This window comes from Loxodonta africana, chromosome 2, assembly GCF_030014295.1.
Source record: "Loxodonta africana isolate mLoxAfr1 chromosome 2, mLoxAfr1.hap2, whole genome shotgun sequence".
Taxonomy (NCBI): Eukaryota; Metazoa; Chordata; class Mammalia; order Proboscidea; family Elephantidae; genus Loxodonta; species Loxodonta africana.
This window is the reverse complement of record NC_087343.1, coordinates 94,693,764-94,712,583: the sequence shown is the minus strand read 5'-3', so window position 1 is coordinate 94,712,583 and position 18,820 is coordinate 94,693,764.

The window sequence follows — 18,820 nt, the reverse complement described above, 5'->3', positions numbered from 1 at the left end:
CATCTGATTTCCTACTTTTTTGTTTTTTAATTTTTCATATACCTATTTTGCAAAATGGTTTTGAAGATTAGCATTTCTGTTTATAAAGGATTTAGAGTAGTTCTTGGATTGTAGCAGGAACTGAATAAAAAACCAAACCCAAACCAGTTGCTGTGGAGTAGATTCGGACTCGTGGTGACCCAATGTGTGTCAGAATAGAACTATACTCCCCAGGATTTTCAGTGGCTAACATTTCAGAAGCAAATCGCCAGGACTTTCTTCTGCGGTGCTTCTGTGTGGACTCAATCCGCCAACCTTTTGGTTAGCAGCTGAGCTCTTAACTGTCTGCACCACCCAGGGACCCTCAGGAGCTGAATAAATGGTATCAAATATGGTTATTGCAAAAATGTTGTTGTCGTTAGGTGCCATGGAGTCAGTTCTGACTCATAACGGCCCCCTTGCACAACAGTACGAAACACTGCTTGGTCCTGTGCCATCCTCACAATTGTTGCCAAAAGTGTTAGGAAAAAATGTCATTTTAACTGTTGCCACTGATTAGCTCTGTATCCGGGTCTGGGTAGCTCTGCTGCTTTGAAGAGAGGCTATAACTGCCCCAAGGAAGAATGTGAGGTAGAAATCCTGGAGAACGTGGAAAGGTGAAGACCTTCAGGATTTTCAAATAGCCTCATTCTCCTCTGTCTGAATAGACTTAGGGGTGAAAAATTATGTTGTTTAAAATGGCATATTATTAAACCATCCATATATCACCATAGGAGCCCTGATGGCACAGTGGTTAAACACTCAGCTGCTAACCTTAAAGGCCGGTGGTTTGGACCCACCAGCCGTTCTGCTGGAGAAAGATGTGGCAATCTGTTTCCGTAAAGAATTATAGCCTTGGAAACCCCACGGGGCAGTTCTACTCGGTCCTGTAGGGTCACTACGGGTCGGAATCGACTCAACTACAAAGGGGTATGTTGTCATGCATATCTGTTAATTATACAACGTTTATTTCAAATCCAGTTTCAATGCAATTTGTATATAAAGGAAATAAATATTCTCCCAAGTTACTGACTTTCTAGGTGTTCCTTGGGTGCTTCTGAAAGCTGCATTTGACACTTTCTTTCAAAAGGGTGTTATTTAATAAAGCATTGTTTATTTAGCTAATGATTAAACACCATCTTAGTGGAAATGAAAAAATACCTTATCAAGTTTCATCAGAATGATCATTCTGGGCTATATTTTAGTAAAGATCCATTTATTTTAAAGTACTTTTGAAAATCTCCTAACCTAGGTTCAGATTTTCTAGCATTTTATCTGAGAAATGCACAACATTTATTTGTAAAGGGGAAATGAATTTTAATACTGCACTTCTTACTGCTGTGGGGTTTAGAATTGACTTCATATCATTAAATGCATGGATGAATTAGTGTATTTATTTGCATGTATGATATATCTCTATTTCAAAGCAAACATTTCAAAGGTTCACCAAAATATGTATGTGAAGTTTGTATTTGCCTCCTAGTGATGTTCATAGAGAGGGTATGCACTACACAGATCTGGGTTTATAAGAAAAAATTGGACTATTTGGAACTCCATTACCCAATTTTCATGGGCAGCCATGTAGGCAGACTTATATATGCAGATTTTGCAAGTGTTTATGATGTAATTTTAAAAATCTGACAATAAATAGGTAAGATCAAATTCTTCCCACAGGTAACAGCATTGGTCAAAAGAGTGCCTCTGTACCTTTCTGACACAGAGCCAGGACATAGAGGGCCACGTGGAGTTTATGAGACAGTTACTTACACACATTTCGTTTTATAATGTGGGCACTTTGCAGTAAATAACCTGAGACCAAAGATGTATTGGAAATAGTGCCAGGGGACTGGTAAAAAAAAATGCCATTTTAGTTATCCATAAATGTAAACTTCTTTAATTAAGTGCAACACGGTCTCATGTTTTTTTTCCCCTACATTTTCTCATAGATCTTAGTTTTTATTTTATCATAAATAGATTTTAATTATGATTTAAACATATGAGGGTCTGGTTTCACTTTGATATATGTGTATCTGATTCCCATGGAAGTTAATAGGAGTTATGAATACACACAGAGGGGAGAATACACCCCCAGCCTCCAAAACAAATTTAGAACAATTTCAAATGCCCCGGAGTAATAAAGAGCTAGTTTAAGGGGTCAATAAGAGGGTAAATATATGTTTTAAAGATTATTTTTGTTAAAACTCTTGTGGCTTTGAGGCCCAAGGGAGGAATAGATGGGTGTGAACAGAAAAAAGGATAAACTAACAATTATGCCCCGGGTAAAAGTGTAAATTACAGTTTACCTTGGCAGAAAGCATGTGCGCCACCGCATTTTTTATGAGTGCTATTTATATTTCCAAGAGCTGTGTAACCACTGTTTATCCCTCGGAATGTCCTTGTGAGGTGTGCGTCTCCTACCAATTAGTCCTATGTGACAGTGACGAGGAGGCACATTTATCATTCAGTTTTGAAGATCTAATATTTTAAGTGATCAGTTAAGCTTTTGTGAGTATGCCCTTGTGCATATTGAGTGCTAATGGGGGTTAAGAACTTTCCTCAAATACTTGAGTGGCAGCATTTGGATTGAATTTCATGAGGAGCTACTCTGTTGTGTTGTCTAAGAGACGCGGAACCCTTTTGTTGCCACGTACAATGCATGCCTCTCAGTCCTCCCTACCGACTCTCTTCTTTTCCACGATCAGCCTTGTTATCTTTGCTTCTTGCGTTTCCCCTTACCTAGTTATCAAGGTGTCAGGAAAATACACGCTTAGGACTCAGGAATTTTTAACCTCAGTTTTAAACTATTTAAATGTTGGGAGTCCTACCCTCACCCTTAAAGATCATCAGAAAATATTTATTAGTTTGGTGAAACCAAATACAAACCATCATCTCCATCTCCTCTTAAAGTAACAGCAAAAATAACAACCCAATGCCAACACCAGTTGCGTCATACAATAGAGGCAATGGTAAAACCATTGAACTAAAGTCAGAACACTTGGGTTCTAATCCAGTGCCTCTCAATTCTGGTAGCCTTAGAGAAATCTGCTGAGTTTCTGAAAAACATAGATGCTAGAGCCACTTCCCACTCCCCAAATATTCTAACTTAATTGTTTTAAGGTGAGGCTCAGCCATCAGTACTTTTACAAACTCCTCAGGTGAGTCCACTGTTCTACTTCCCATTTTACCACATCTCAGTTTTGTGAATTCCTTCCAGGAACTCCAACCCCCTTAACTTTCTATTTTTGCATTTCTAAAATTGGGGCCACACATACCTGGCCTGTTTGATTTACACAGCTGTGAAGATCAAAGGGAGAGATAATTTTAAAACTTGTGAAAACTATGACATGCTGTACAAATGTGAGACAAGATGATGATAGTCAGATTAGCTTTCTTGTAATTTAAGAGCAAAATTTGAAGAAACCTTTTTTCCTCTATCTCCAGTTTCCTTGATTTTCTATATTGGTTCCTTGATAAAACTCCAGTCTATTTTTACTTGAGTATATACTGTATACTTGTGTGTGCAATGCTAATTAATTTCAGTCAGCTCCACAGTAAGACTAGATAGTAGGAAGTGGTAATGGTGGTGGTATGTGTGTGTGTGTGTGTGTGTACAGGCTTGTCCATGTAAATATCTGGAGAAAACTCTTTTGATAGATTTAATAGGCAGATAGTGAGAAAAAGGTAAAAAAAAAAAAAGGCAATTGGCTGAAAAAATATAGTTTCTCAGTACTCCTTGTCTGCTTCCTAGTTCACAGCATGGTGACTGGGGTCTTCAAAGCTAGCATGTGGCCACACAAGGTACAACAATTGGTCTCCATTCAGCTGAAGCAACAGAACAAGAAGGAGAGGCAGGAATCAGAGAAGAAAATTGACTGTGTGTTTGGTTGCCTTCATGAACAACTGCCTCCTTTGCCATGAGACCAGAAGAACTGCATGGAGCCCTGCTACCATTACTGAATGGAGGGAAGGATTACCCAATAAGCAAGGTGCACACGGGCTTACTTGTGCTTACTAACTAATCTGCAGTGCAGAATTTCATCTGTTTTCACCATACCCTTAATGTGAAACCCATGTGAAATTGTGCACTGCAGATTAGTAAGTAAATACAAGTAAGCTCATTCTACCTTGCTTAATGTTGTTCTGTGAGTACCTCTCTTACTGGTTAATCTGCCCCTGAATTTTTTATCAAAAAGTCTATAGGAGAATTCTGAACAAAAGGGTGAAAATTATAGAGCAGAATTTCAAATTCTTAATGGAATCCAGACTTTCTGGATCCATTGAGACTTGATGAACCCCTGAAACAATAGCCCTGAGATAATCTTTATACTAACCCTAAACCAAAACTATCCCCTCAACTCTTCTTTGAACCAAAAAAAAAAAAAATAGCTTATCTTAATTATTAAGGTATGTTTGTTTTGGCCATTGTGCTCTCTTAAAGAATTATCTATGTGAGATCAAATTGGCAATGGCAATTGAAAGGTTGGATGGGAAGCTTAGGGGCAGTAAGTTTGATATTGGTGGTGGAATAATTTAGAAAAGTATAGAGAGAATGGTAGCACAACTTGAAGAATGTAATCAATGTTACTGATTTGTACATGTAGAAATTGTTGAAAGGGTGTTTTTTTGTGCTTACTTTCACCAAAATAAAAGTTAAGAAAAAAGAAATTTAGGAGACATAATAACCTAATGCAATGTGTAGACCTTTTTTAATCCTAATTTGAACAAATCAACTGTGAAAAGACGTTTTGAGACCAAAAAAAAAAAAAAAAAAGGGCAATTGGTCTAAACATATCGTAGTTTATTCACTCATCCAACAAATTTTCTTTTGAGGGATAAATATATGCCAAGCCCTCTGCCAAGATAAAGAAATGGAAGACATTGTCTATATGCTCAAACAGTTCACAGGCTAATGATAAAAAAAAAAAAAATGATAGTGACAGACAAATAAACCAACATTTACAATACCGAGTAATGAATGCTACAATTGAAGTTTTTTTTTTTCAGCATCTTGAAGCAGTTTATAGGAGAAAAGTGAAGGGTGTGAGAATGTGGTCAGGTAAGGCATATGAGAAGAGATACAGTGTGAACTGAGCCTTAACAGACGTATAGGAGTAGGTCAGGTGGAGGAAAGGGATGGATCTTTCAAAAGAGAAGTGAGAGAATGTTGCTCATTCAGGAAAGTGTGTGTAGTTTATATACCTGGACTTTAGGTTACATTTAGGGAATTAATAATGGATGTGGTAGGAGAGAGATAGCCAGGGGCCAAACATCAATGGATTTGTAATTTATCCTGAAGGTCATGGGGATACTTTTTATTTTACAGTGGGAAGAAATGGATTGGATTGCTTTTTGGTACACTCACTCCAGTAACTCTGGGGGACCAAATGGTTAGAAGGTGAAAGACCAAAACAGTTCACCACTGATGTAGTCCAGGTAAAAAATGATGAAGGACTGAACTTAAGCAGTAAGAAGAAAGGGTAGTTCAGCAGATTGAGCTATTTAGGAGAATAGAATTAATAAAATTCAGTGAGAGATTAATAATAATCACATTATATGTATATTTATAAAACAAACACATGAGTAGCAGGATGTTAAAATAGGACTGTCCACATTCTAATTCCTGGAACCTATGAAGATGTCCATATTCTAATTCCTGGAACCTATGAAGATGTCCATATTCTAATTCCTGGAACCTATGAAGATGTCCATATTCTAATTCCTGGAACCTATGGAGATTTTACCTTATGTGATAAAAGGGACTTTGCAGATGTAATTAAGGATTTTGAGATGGGAGGATTAGGTTGGATTTTCCAGGTGGACCCAATGTAATCACAAGCATCCCTATAAGAGAAGTCAGGAGGATCAGAGTCAATAGAAGACAACGTGATGACAGAAGCTAGTAGCTGGAGTGAGATGAGGAAGAGGTCACCAGCCAAAGAATGCAAGCGACATCTAGAAACTGAAAAAGGCAAAGAAATGGTTTCTCCTCTGATCCTCCAGAAGGAGCGCAGCCCTGCTAACACCTTGATTTTAGACTTCTTATCTCCGGAACTACAAGAGGATAAATGTGTGTTGTTTTAAGCTTTTAAATTTGTGGTAATTTATTACAACATCAACAGGAAGTTAATACAGGGACTTTTCCTGCATTACTATTAGCTGAGAGACAGGTAGAAAGATATTGTATCAAAGCAAGTGTGAGACCCTCCTTCCCACTTTCATATGTGGATAATTAGAGAAGTTGCCTTTTGGAGGGAGTACTTTCTAACCACAGCCTAAAGAGGAGAGCTTCAGGGGCATTACCTGGAGATCTTAGAAATACATACACTAAATTTGGGGAGTACAGTGGGTTCGTACCTGATTCTTGCCAGGAAAAGCTGTGAACTGAGTTCTGAATGCCACCTAGGAAATCTAGACAGTGAGAGAAGGGCTGACTGATCACTTGGTGGTGGACCAAGGAGACTGTGCTGTGTTGCCGTTGGATCTTTTGGTTCTTTACCCTCTTCCTGCTTAACCTTATCCTATACCCAGTGTTGCTTTAACCAGGACAGGCCCTTAGACTTAATTGCTTTCTGTAGTTGCTGCATGACCTTTATTCTAAACTACTTTTCATTGTAATTCAGTGATAGGATCTCAGTTTCTTGGATCTTATGTTCTCCTGTTTTTTGGGTTCTTTAATTTTATTGACGTACTTCTTTGGTATTTTTTCCTTAGAGAAGATATCTATTAAGAAAATTTTCAGTGTCCTTGAATGCCTGAAGATATCTTTGTTTTCTCCCTCACCTTTGATCTGGATGTAAAATTTTAGGTTGAACATCATTTAATTCTGAAATTTTGAAGACACTGTCATTTTTTTCTAGCACCCAGTATTGAGATGCCATTCTTACTCATACTCCTTTTAAACTCCTGCTTTTTTATGCTGGGAGCTTTGAGGAAATTATCTTGAATCATGGTGTTCAGAAATTTTACAAGGTATGTCCAATTGTAGGTCTTTTTTTACTCATTCTGCTTAGCATGTTTTGATACTTTTGATCTGAAGACTGCCCTTCCCCAGCTTAGGACATTTTATTCTATTTTTTCCTTAATTATTTCTCCCTTTGAAAACACCATTTTTCTATTTTTCAGACTTAGTTATATGATATTGGACCTCATAGAGTAATTCTCTGTGCCTCTTTAAGTTTATCTTATACTTGTCATCTAGTTTTCTCTTGTTCTATTTTTTGTGATGTAGTCTCAACTTTGTTTTAGTTTTTCTATTGCATGCTTTATTTCAAATATCATTTTTTAAAAAATTTCCAATACTTCTTTGTTTTCCTTCTCATCTTTCCCCTAGGTGCATGTTTTCGATTTATAGATGCATTATTGTCTTGAATCTCCTTAAGACACCAAATGCTTTTTTTTAAAAAAAGTTCTTTTCTATTTACTAAATTATCTCTTGTTGTAGATTAACATGCAGGAGGTTTACTAGGGAGTGCCAGAGTCTCCAGGGAAGGGTCCTGAGATTCTCTCACATTTGACAAGAACTCCACAATCAGGCAAGATTGGTAACACCGCCCATAAACAACCCTTTAATCACTTTTCCCATCCACCAATCCATCATACTTCCCACTCCCACTCTCTGTATCTGTTCTCTTGGAATCTCTCTGTGGCTTCACAGCCAGGTGCAGTGGTTCTCCTACTACTAGAGCTTTCCCCTGTGTTTGAGAGGGAGGCTCTTGTTTTTGTTTAGTTTCCACATGCTTCCCATGTTATAGAAAGTCATCAAATTCTTTGATATTCCCATTCTCAGAATTGTTATGAATTTTTTTCCTTTTGTTCTTTATGTTTTTTCCCCCCCAATGGGGTTTTAGTAAGGAGGAAAGATTAACATGTGTACTCAAAATACCATCTTGAATCAAACCTCAGTAATCACACACTTTGGAAAAAATCTCCTGAACTTGGCTATTCTAATGTGCAAAGACTGGTGACAGATTGGATATAAGGATAAGGGAGATAGAGCAGTTATGGATAACCCTGTACTGTCTGGCTTTTGCAACTGAGTAAATTCATATGCATTTCACTGAAAAGGAGAATAGAGGGAGGTAACGAATTTGTTTTTTTACATATCTGGTTTGATATGAAGGCCTAGGGAAAGGGTCTGAACTGGATATATTTGTGAGCCATTCATTCAATCAGTCATCAATTTACATACATTGAGCTTCTTCTTAATATATGCCATGACACAGTATTGGGGATATCTGATAGGGAATAGAAACAAATAAGCAAGGACAATAAAGTCTGGTAAGTGCAATAATCAGGGATATCCAAGGTGCTTTTATTTATTTATTTATTTTTATGGGAACTCTTAAGACAGGCACCAACTCATAGTTGGGTGATCAGGAAAGGAGCGGACATCTAGGCTGAGTCTTTAAGGATAGATTGGATGAGTCAGGCAAAAGAACCTAGAAAGAAAAGTTATTTTAGGAAGGATGAAGAGCCAGTAGCAAAGCTGAGAGCCAAAAGAGAATAACTCTGTAGAAATTTCAAAATGGCTGGCTTGTAGCAGGAAGGAAGGCCAAAGGAAACTGGAAAGGCAAATGAGGGGGAGGTGGTGAAAGGCCTCAAACAATGGGAAGCCACTAGAGAATTTTAGATAATTGTTCTAAAAGTGGGTTTGAAATCTTGGGAGTGGATGAGATTACCCAGGGAGAGTATATAGCAGAGGTTCTCAAGTTTTGGTCTACATTAAAATCAGCCAAGAAATTTGTTTAAAGTGCACCTATTATGTGTGGTATTATCTTAAGCTCTTTACATACATTATCTGCTTTACATATATTATCTCTTAAGCCTCACAATCTCAGAAAATGAGTAATATTTATATCCCCAAGGTCACACAGTAAGTGGCAAAACTAAGACTTGAACCCAAACAGTCTGTCTGTACAGCCCCTGCTCTTATTCCCGTGCAGTTTTGCCTCCAGATAGAAGCATTGCATAAAATAGGCCCTTAGATTTCACAGAGGAGTATAATGAGGGCTTTGAGAACTCTTAAGATCCACAGTGCCATAAGGCATCGTTTGCCCTCTCCCATATCCAGAGATTTTAATTCAGGAGAGTAGAAGTGGGCCTAACAAAGATTAAAGATATTATATTACAGATGGTCGTCTGTCCCTACACTGAGTAACTTCAGAATACAGAAGAGCCCTGGAATAGAACCTTATGGCAGAAGAACCCATGAAAAGGTCTGAAAAAAACCCAAAAATGGCTAGAGAAGTAGAAGGTAAACTTTAAGAGAGTGGTAAAATGGGGTAGGGTAGAATTTGAAGAAAGAGGTCAACAGTATGTCAGGCAACAAGCAAAACAGAATTTGAAGAAAGAGGTCAACAGTATGTCAGCCAACAAGCAAAAAAAGTTAGAAAGTTCCCATTGGATATGGTCATCAGTTCATTGATAAGACTGGGACATTTCCCTCTACAAACATGGTTCCCACTTTAAGAGGGTTCCTACTTATGGATGTCTATGTGTCATGCAACTAGGCTAAAAGATATTTCTACTTTGCTCATAGTTCTCCTTGTCTCATGGAAGCAGTTAATAGAGAGACATTGGGAATGTCATTTTTCTATAGTTTATCTTTGTAGGAATTGAATTTAAACCAGAATAAGCTGTGACTGGCAGACTCAAATTTCTTACAAATTTGCAGACATGCTCCAGGATTTGACCCTTTAAATATGAAAAGATTATTTAATTTGTATCAATAAAATGCACTCAAGCAGTAGTCCCTTTCTATCAAGGATTCTACCATCTGCAATAACTGAACTTGAAGACTTGAACTGTGATTTAAGAAAATACTCTGTGCTTATTTTAAAATGTAGGCAAGCAAAAATTCTTACAACTACAGTTTAAGCTGAGGTGGATATTTCATTATTTTGAAGTATTTAATGCTTTCAAAATAAAAATAAACAGACTCTGCCTTGAAGTTGTGCTGGCTAGTTAGGCCCCAGAGATAAGTGGTACAATTTTTTTTTCAACATGCTGAAATGTATATGCCTGATTCCTACTGATCTTTACTGAAGCTGAACTTTACAACAAAGAGTTGCGTGATAACCATGTTAAAATCTTCATTTACTCTTGATTATAGATGTCTTAGTTATCTATTGTTGCTATAACAGAAATACCACAAGTGGATGCTTCAGCAAAGAGAAATTTATTCTCTCACAATCCAGGAGGCTACAAGTCCAAATTCAGGGTGTTAGCTCCAAGGCAAGGCTTTCTCTCTCAGCTCTGGAGAACGTCCTCATTATCAATCTTCCCTTGATCTAGGAGCTTCTCTGTGTAGGAACCTCAGGTTCAAAGGACACGCTCTGCTCCTAGTTCTGCTTTCTTGGTAGTATGAAGTTCTCCCATGTCTCTCTGCTTACTTCTCTCTTTTATATCTCAAAAAAGATTGGCTGAAGACACTATATCTAATCTTGTAGATCTCATCAATAAAGCTGCTGCTAATCCATCTCACCAACATCATAGTGATAGGATTTGCAACACATAGAGAAATCATGTCAGATAACAAAATGGTAGATAATCATATAATACTGGGAATCATGACCTAGCCGAGTTGACAGACTTTTTTGGGGACTTCAATTCAATCCATGACAGTGTCTATATTATAACCTCCAATAGTTCCAGATTCCCCCTAATAACTTAAAGTATTTCTTCTAAACTGAATTCTAAACCTAATTAACTCTTCTTCGGCCATTGTTCAATTAATTAATGTATTTATCTTAAATTAGAGGCCTAAATTCGCAGCCTGGAGGTCACTTAAAATTTTATGATAATAAAAATAACAATTATTGAGCATCTATTGTATGTGACGTTCTGTTATGATTTATATATATATTATCTCCTTTAAGCTCATAATCTTGGAAAGTGAGTAGTGTTTGTATCACCAAGGTCACGTGTTGTTGTTATGTTGTTAGGTACCATCCAAGTCAGTTGTGACTCAGAGTGACCCTATATACAACAGAGTGAAATTCTGCCTGGTCACAATCACTGCTATATTTGAGCTCATTTTTGCAGCCACTGTGTCAATCCATCTTATCAAGGGTCTTCCTCTTTTTTGCTGACACTTTATTTTACCAAACATGATGTACTTCTCCAGGGACTAGTCCCTCCTGATAACATGTTCAAAGTACATAAAATGAAATATCATTAATTGGAAACAGAGGAAGAATTCATGTCAAGAAGCTATGCTATGAATTTTGAGATATTAAGAAAATAACTTTCGAACCACTGAGTTTCCTTGGTTTGCATATTCCTGTAAAATAAGAGTTATTTTGACAACCATTGGACATTTCTATATTAGAGTTAAGCATTCCCCTACCAACCAAAGATTGGCTGTTTGAACCCACCCAAAGGCTCCTCACAAGATGGGCCTTGTGATTTGCTTTCGAAAGGTCACAGCCTTGAAAATCCTATGGAGTAGTTCTACTCTGCACACATGGGTTTCTCAAGAGTCAGAACTGACTCGATAGTAGCTAGCCTCAACAACAACAACAATAGTAACCTGAGGTACCATTTCAATCTTCCAGAAAGAAAGGGAGAGTAATAGCAATTCATTCTAGAGTGTTGTTTCCATCTACCCTGCCTACACTTGTCTTCTAATACCACTAAAACCTTCCGAAATGGCCTTTAACTCAACTGGAGAGTTTGGGTGTATATGACTTTTTATATCAAACTCTTTAGGAATAAAGGAAGATGGGAACTTATGCTTTTATGACTATTACCACTAGAACTAGATAAAATATCATTTTCTAATTCATAGTTTTTATTAATCATGGTATAGAGCTTATTGTTTTCTTTTCACTTCAAATTACCCTGTGTTTTAGATTTTGGGTAAGGCTTTTTAACCGATTTATTAGAGAATTATCATCAGATACAAATCTATTTTTAACAGTTCACCAGAAAATCTGAATAAAAGGACCATTAATTATTTTTATGATAATACCTGCTGATAATACAAATAGATTAACTTTGGTGTTAACAATAACCATCAATCAACCTGCTAGCAATCTTAAGATAAAAGATACCATAATATCATAATAATCCTTTTTTTTTTTTAGTTTGAAGAAGTGTATCTTAGGTTATTTCCAAGAAAATCTATTTGAGTTATTTAACGTTTATACTTTGTTCAAATTTCTAACTGGAATCATTTTTAAAAAGAAGAAAATTCAATAAAGGGATGTGATAAAGAAACGAATAAAAAAATAAACGTTTTGAACCTTGGAAAAGGTGATTTTTCTCAGGAATAAATGTAAAAATTCCACTTGCCTATATTTACAGTAAAAACATTCACCTATGCCCTCGTTCACTCAAGCTGTGGAAAAACAGTTTGATTAATACAATGTAGAAGTCATTTGAAGGAAACAATATTGTCTTCTTTAACAGAAGAATGAAAAGAAACTTTTCAGTTATGTTTATATCTTAACAGTTTAAAAAGCAATGTGAATTTAAAAAATTTAATTTAAAGAAATCCAGTTGATTCTGGATTTGAATTTTCTCCCCATCATCGACTAGATAGATATATGTTCTTGCACAAATCTCTTAGACAACCACAGTTTAAATTTCTTGCTTATAAAATAGGAGTAACAAAGTAATTATTTTACAAATTCGTTGAGATCAGTCAGGAAAATATACACATTGTAAATAATGTATATAAACAGTAAATTCTACATAAATTTTATACACATAAACCAAAACCAAACCCAGTGCCATCGAGTTGATTCTGACTCATGGCAACCCTACAGGACAGAGTAGAACTGCCCGATACAGTTTCCAAGCAGCTCCTGGCGGATTTGAACTGCCTACCCTTTAGTTAGCAGCTGTAGCACTTAACCACTATGCCACTGTAGCACTTAACCACTATGCCACCAGGGTTTCCTTTATACACATACATTAAAAAAAAGAAAAAAAGAAAAACCCGTTTGCTGTTTAGGTGATTCTGACTCATGGCAACCCCAGGTATGTTGGAGTAGAACTGTGCTCCATAATGTTTTCAGTGGTTGATTTTTCAGAGATAAATCACTAGTCCTTTCTTCCAAGCAACTGTGGTTAGATTCAATCCTCCACATATACACTCATAGAATTTTTTTTTTTTGAGATTGGTTAACTAATTTGTAGAAAAATCCAGTGAATCGATAATTACAAAATAAACATTTTATGTTTTAAGACAATAGGCTCCTTTAGGAGTTTCTACAACTCAATAATATAATGAAGGAAGATATATTTAAATGAAAATACTCCTGTATGACATTCAGAATAGAGCATAATGTAAGGAATTATGCTGGACAACAAAAGTATTTCTTTTTTTCTAATTTTTATTGTGCTTTAAGTGAAAGTTTACAAATCAAGTCAGTCTTTCACACAAAAATTTATATTCCCCTTGCTATATACTCCTAATCACTCTCCCCCTAATGAGATAGTACACTCCTTCCCCTGACTCTCTCTTTTCATGTCCATTCCACCAGCTTCTGACCCCCTCTGCCCTCTCATCTCCCTTCTAGGTAGGATATGCCAACATAGTCTCATGTGTCTACTTGATCCAAGAAGCTCATTCTTCACTAGCATCATTTTCTATCCAATTGTCCAGTCCAATCCCTGTCTGAAGAGTTGGCTTTGGGAATGGTTCCTGTCCTGGGCTAACAGAAGGCCTGGGGACCATGACCACTGGGGCCCTTCTAGTCTCAAACCATTAAGTCTGGTCTTTTTATGAGAATTTGGGGTCTGCATCCCACTGCTCTCCTGCTCCCTCAGGGGTTCTCTGTTGTGCTCCCTGTCAGGGCAGTCATCGGTTGTAGCCGGGCACCATCTAGTTCGTCTGGTCTCAGGCTGATGCAGTCTCTGGTTTATGCGGCCCTTTCTGTCTCTTGGGCTCATAATTACCTTGTGTCTTTCTTTGGTGTTCTTCATTCTCCTTTACTCCAGGTGAGTTGACACAATTGATGCATCTTAGATGGCTGCTTGCTAGTGTTTAAGACCCCAGACTCCAGATGCTACTCTCCAAAGTGGGATGCAGAATGTGCAAAAGTATTTCTTGAGTGGGACATGGGTGCTAGATTTGATCTGTTTATTTTTACTTTAAATAATCATTTAATACTTCATGGTTGCTGTTGTTTGCTGTCAAGTCAATTCCAACTTACCGTGACCATGCAGGACAGAGTAGAACTGCCCCCATAGAGCTTCCTAGGCTGTAATCTTTACAGAAGTAGCCTGCCATATCTTTCTCCCCTGGAGCAGCTGGTTTGTTCGAACCACCAACCTTTTGGTCAGCAGCCGAGCACCCAACAATTCTACCACCAGGGCTCCTAATATTTTATAGAATATAAATTATATAGTGATAGCTAGATTTAAGCTTTAGAGCTTTTCTTTCTAAAACTAAAAGACCTAAAGCTTAAATATAGCAATCATCACCAGTTCACTGAAAGAAAAACCCTAAATGGATGTCAGAAGAGAATCTTAAACATGCTGTTAGACATCAGGTAGCTAAAGCAAAAGGAAAAAATGAAGTGAAAGAGCTGAACAAAAGATTTCAAAGGGCAGCTCAAGAAGACAAAGTAAAGTAGTATGATGACATATGCAAAGACTTGGAGATAGAAAACCAAAAGGGCAGAACACACTCAGGATTTCTCAAGCTGAAAGAACTGAAGAAAAAATTCAAGCCTTGAGTTGCAATACTGAAAGATTTTACAGAAAAAATACTAAATGACACAGGAAGCATCGAAAGAAGGTGGAAGGAATACACAGAGTCACTACGCCAAAAAGAATTGGTGAGCGTTCAACCATTTCAGGGGGTAACATATAATCAGGAACTGATGGTATTGAAGGAAGAAATCCAAGCTGCACTGAAGGCAATGGCAAAAAACAAGGCTCCCGGAAATGATGGAATACCAAATGAGATGTTTCAACAAACAGATGCAGTGCTGGAAATGCTTACTTGTCTATGCCAAGAAATTTGAAAGACAGCTACCTGGCCAACTGACTGGAAAAGATCCATATTTATGCCTGTTTCCAAGAAAGGTGATCCCACCAAATGTGGAAATTATCGAACAATATCATTAATATCACATGCAAGCAAAATTTTGCTGAAGATCATTCAAAAGCTGCAGCAGTACATTGACAGGGAACTGCCAGAAATACAAGCCAGATTTAGAAGAGAATGTGGAATGAGGGATGTCATTGCTGATGTCAGATGAGTTCTAGCTGGAAGCACAGAATACCAGAAAGATGTTTACCTGTGTTTTATTGACTACGTGAAGACATTCGACTGTGTGGTGGATCATAATAAATTATGGTTCATGTTGCAGAGAATGGAAATTCCAGAACACTTAATTGTGCTCATGAGGAATCTGTACATAGATCAAGGGGCAGTTGTTCAGACAGAACAAGGGAACACTGAGTGCTTTAAAGTCAGGAAAGGTGTGTGTCAGGGCTGTATCCTTTCTCCATACTTATTCAATCTGTATGCTGAGCAAATAATCTGAGAAGCTGGACTATATGAAGAAGAATGGGGCATCAGGATTGGAGGAAGACTCATTAACAACCTGCATTATGCAGATGACACAACCTTGCTTGCTGGAAGTGAAGAGGATTTGAAACACTTATTGATGAAGATCAAAGACCACAGCCTTCAGTATGGATTACACCTCAACATAAAGAAAACAAAAATCCTCACAACTGGACCAATAAGCAATATCATGATAAATGGATGAAAGATTGAGGTTGTTAAGGATCTCATTCTACTTGGATCTACAATCAACATGGAAGCAGCAGTCAAGAAATCAAAAGACACATTGCGTTGGACAAATCTCCTCCAAAGGACCTCTTTAAAGTGTTGAAAAGCAAAGATTTCACCTTGAGGACTAAGGTGCACCTGATCAAAGCCATGGTGTTTTCAATCGCCTCATATGCATGAGAAAGCTGAACAATGAATAAGGAAGACTGAAGAATTGATGCCTTTGAATTGTGGTGTTGGTGAAGAATATTGAATATACCATGGACTGCCAAAAGAACAAAAAAAATCTGTCTTGAAAGAAGTACAGCCAGAATGCTCCTTAGAAGCAAGGATGGCGAGACTGTGTCTCACATACTTTGGACATGTTATCAGGAGGGATCAGTCCCTGGAGAAAGATATCATGCTTGGTAAAGTAGAGGGTCAGCAAAAAAGAGGAAGACCCTCAACGAGATGGATTGACACAGTGGCTGCCACAATGAACTCAAGCATAGAAACAGTTGTGAGGATGGCACAGGACCAGGCAGTGTTTCGTTCTGTTACGCATAGGGCCGCTATGAGTCGGAACTGAACTCAATGGCATTTAACAACACAGCAACAATATTTCATAGGAAATAATAGTCAATCTTTTTTCCCCTCAAGTTTTTTTTTTTTTTTTTTAATTGCCTGCTGTCTTAGTTACCTAGTGCTGCCATAACAGAAATACCACAAGTGGGTGGCTTTAAAGAACGGAAATTTATTTTCTCACAGTTCTGGACGCTAAAAGTCCAAATCAGGGTCTTAGCCATGTCAATTTCTCCTCTGGGCCTCTCTCCTATGCTCTGGTGACTGTCATCAATCCTTGAAGTTCCTTGGCGTTCTTTGGCATCCCTTGGATTTCCTTGGCTTTTCTTAGTTTTCCTTGCTGTTCCTTGACATCTGCCTTCCCCCTGTGTGTTTCTGTGTCTAAACTGCCCTTTTATAACTCAGGAGTGGTTCTGTTCCACTATGCTGGTATGCCATCATTAACATGAGAAAGAAAACCCTGTTTCCAAACAGGATTGCAGGTACAGGGGCCAGGAACTCAACACATATTTTGGGGGGACATAATTCAATCCATAACACCTGCCAGTAGATATGAAATTACAGATGTTATCTTGTTTTATCTAATATGCATTTATGGAGTCCAAGTTCTGGAGTCCACGCCTTGCATAAAGTGCTAGGCAGAGTCACTGGGGGCAAATTCCATAAAAAATACTGTCACTACCCTAGAGGATCTTTGATCTAGTTGAATAAATGCACATAACACTTGAAACAATGGAAAATCCATATATGGGCCAACAAGTCAGTAAGAACGAACTAAGATAGAAACTGCTGACATGAAAGAGAATGATTGGCCCAAACATTTCTCGTTTAGGTGGTTTTCTGCATGGGTAGGGTGTGTAGTGGCCAGTCAGGATGTGTTTGCACGGTTGTCAAAAGCATGATTTGAAACTTTCATAGCATCTCACAAATCAGCTTTCTTCTATTTTTTCTCCTATGACCTTTGTCATATAAATTATGAAAAAAAAAATTGTACACTTGTAAGGTGACTTACAATTTAGCTGATATATTTTCACACTTGGAGGCCTCATGGAACAGTGGTTAAGAACTTCAACCGCTAACCAAAGGGCTGGCAGTTCAAATCCACAAGCTGCTCCTTGAAAACCCTATAGGGCAGTTCTACTCTGTCCTATAAGGTTGCTATGAGTCAGAATTGACAGCAATTGGTTATTTTTTTCATATTTATTGCAAGAAATTACACTTACTTTCTTCTACAGAATAAAGAGGAAAATCCACTCTGTCAAATGCTACCAAAGTTTGAGGAACTGAGTTATTATGTTAGCTATAGACTGATTATGAGACTGATTATGATAGTAGCTGCATTAGTCAGAAACTGTTTTTTTTTACACTTCATAAAGTAGTTCCATTTGATTCTGTTAAAAAACTAATCTTCTTGACTGTAGTCATACTTTTAAAGTTATAGTATGTCTAGCCACAGAGCTCCACAAATGATAGAGCTTAATTAGTTTACACCACGCACCTGTCAGTTTGTCCTCCTGTGGTGGCTTGCCTGTTGCTGTGATGCTGGAAGCTATGACACCAGCATTTCAAATACCAGCAGGGTCACCCATGGTGGACAGGTTTCAGCTGAACTCTCAGACAAAGACAGACTAGGATCTTGTGGTCTACTTCTGAAAAAAAATTAGCCAGTGAAAACCTTATAAATAGTAGCAGAACATTGTCTGAGATAGTGCTGAAAGATGGGCCCCTCAGGTTGGAAGACGCTCAAAAGATGACTGGGGAAGAGCTGTCTCCTCAGAGTAGAGTTGATCTTAATGGCGTGAATGGAGTAAAGCTTTCGGGACCTTCATTTGCTGATGTGGCATGACTCAAAATGAGAAGAAAGAGCTGCAAACATCCATTAATAATCAGAATGTGAAATGTAGGAAGTATGAATCTAGGAAAATTGGAAATCATCAAAAATGAAATGAAATGCATAAAGATCGATATCCTAGGCATTAGTGAGCTGAAATGGACTGGTATTGGCCATTTTGAATTGGACAATCATATGGTCTACTATGCTGGGAATGACAAATTGAAAAGGAATGGTATCACTTTCATTGTGAAAAAGAGCGTTTCAAGATCTATCTTGAAGTACAATGCTGTCGGTGATAGAATAATATCCATACGCCTACAAGGAAGGTCAGTTAATACAACTATGATGGTTAAGATTGTATGTCAACTTGGCTGGGCTATGACTCTCAATGTTTTGGCAGTTGTGTAACATTGTGATCACTTCCCTGTTGAGATTTGGTATGTGATCACCCCCATGAAGGGATCTGTTGTGAGTAGCCAGTTGAAAGGGAGTTTCCTTGGACGTGTGGTCTGCATTGAATATAAGCAGACATTCTGGCAAGGCCTGGGGGCTTTCCGCTCATGCTGGATCTTGCAGCTGGCTCCTGTTTGTCTGACCTCTGGTTCTTGGGACTTGAGCTTGCAGCTTACCTGAGGTCTTGCTTGCCTATCTTG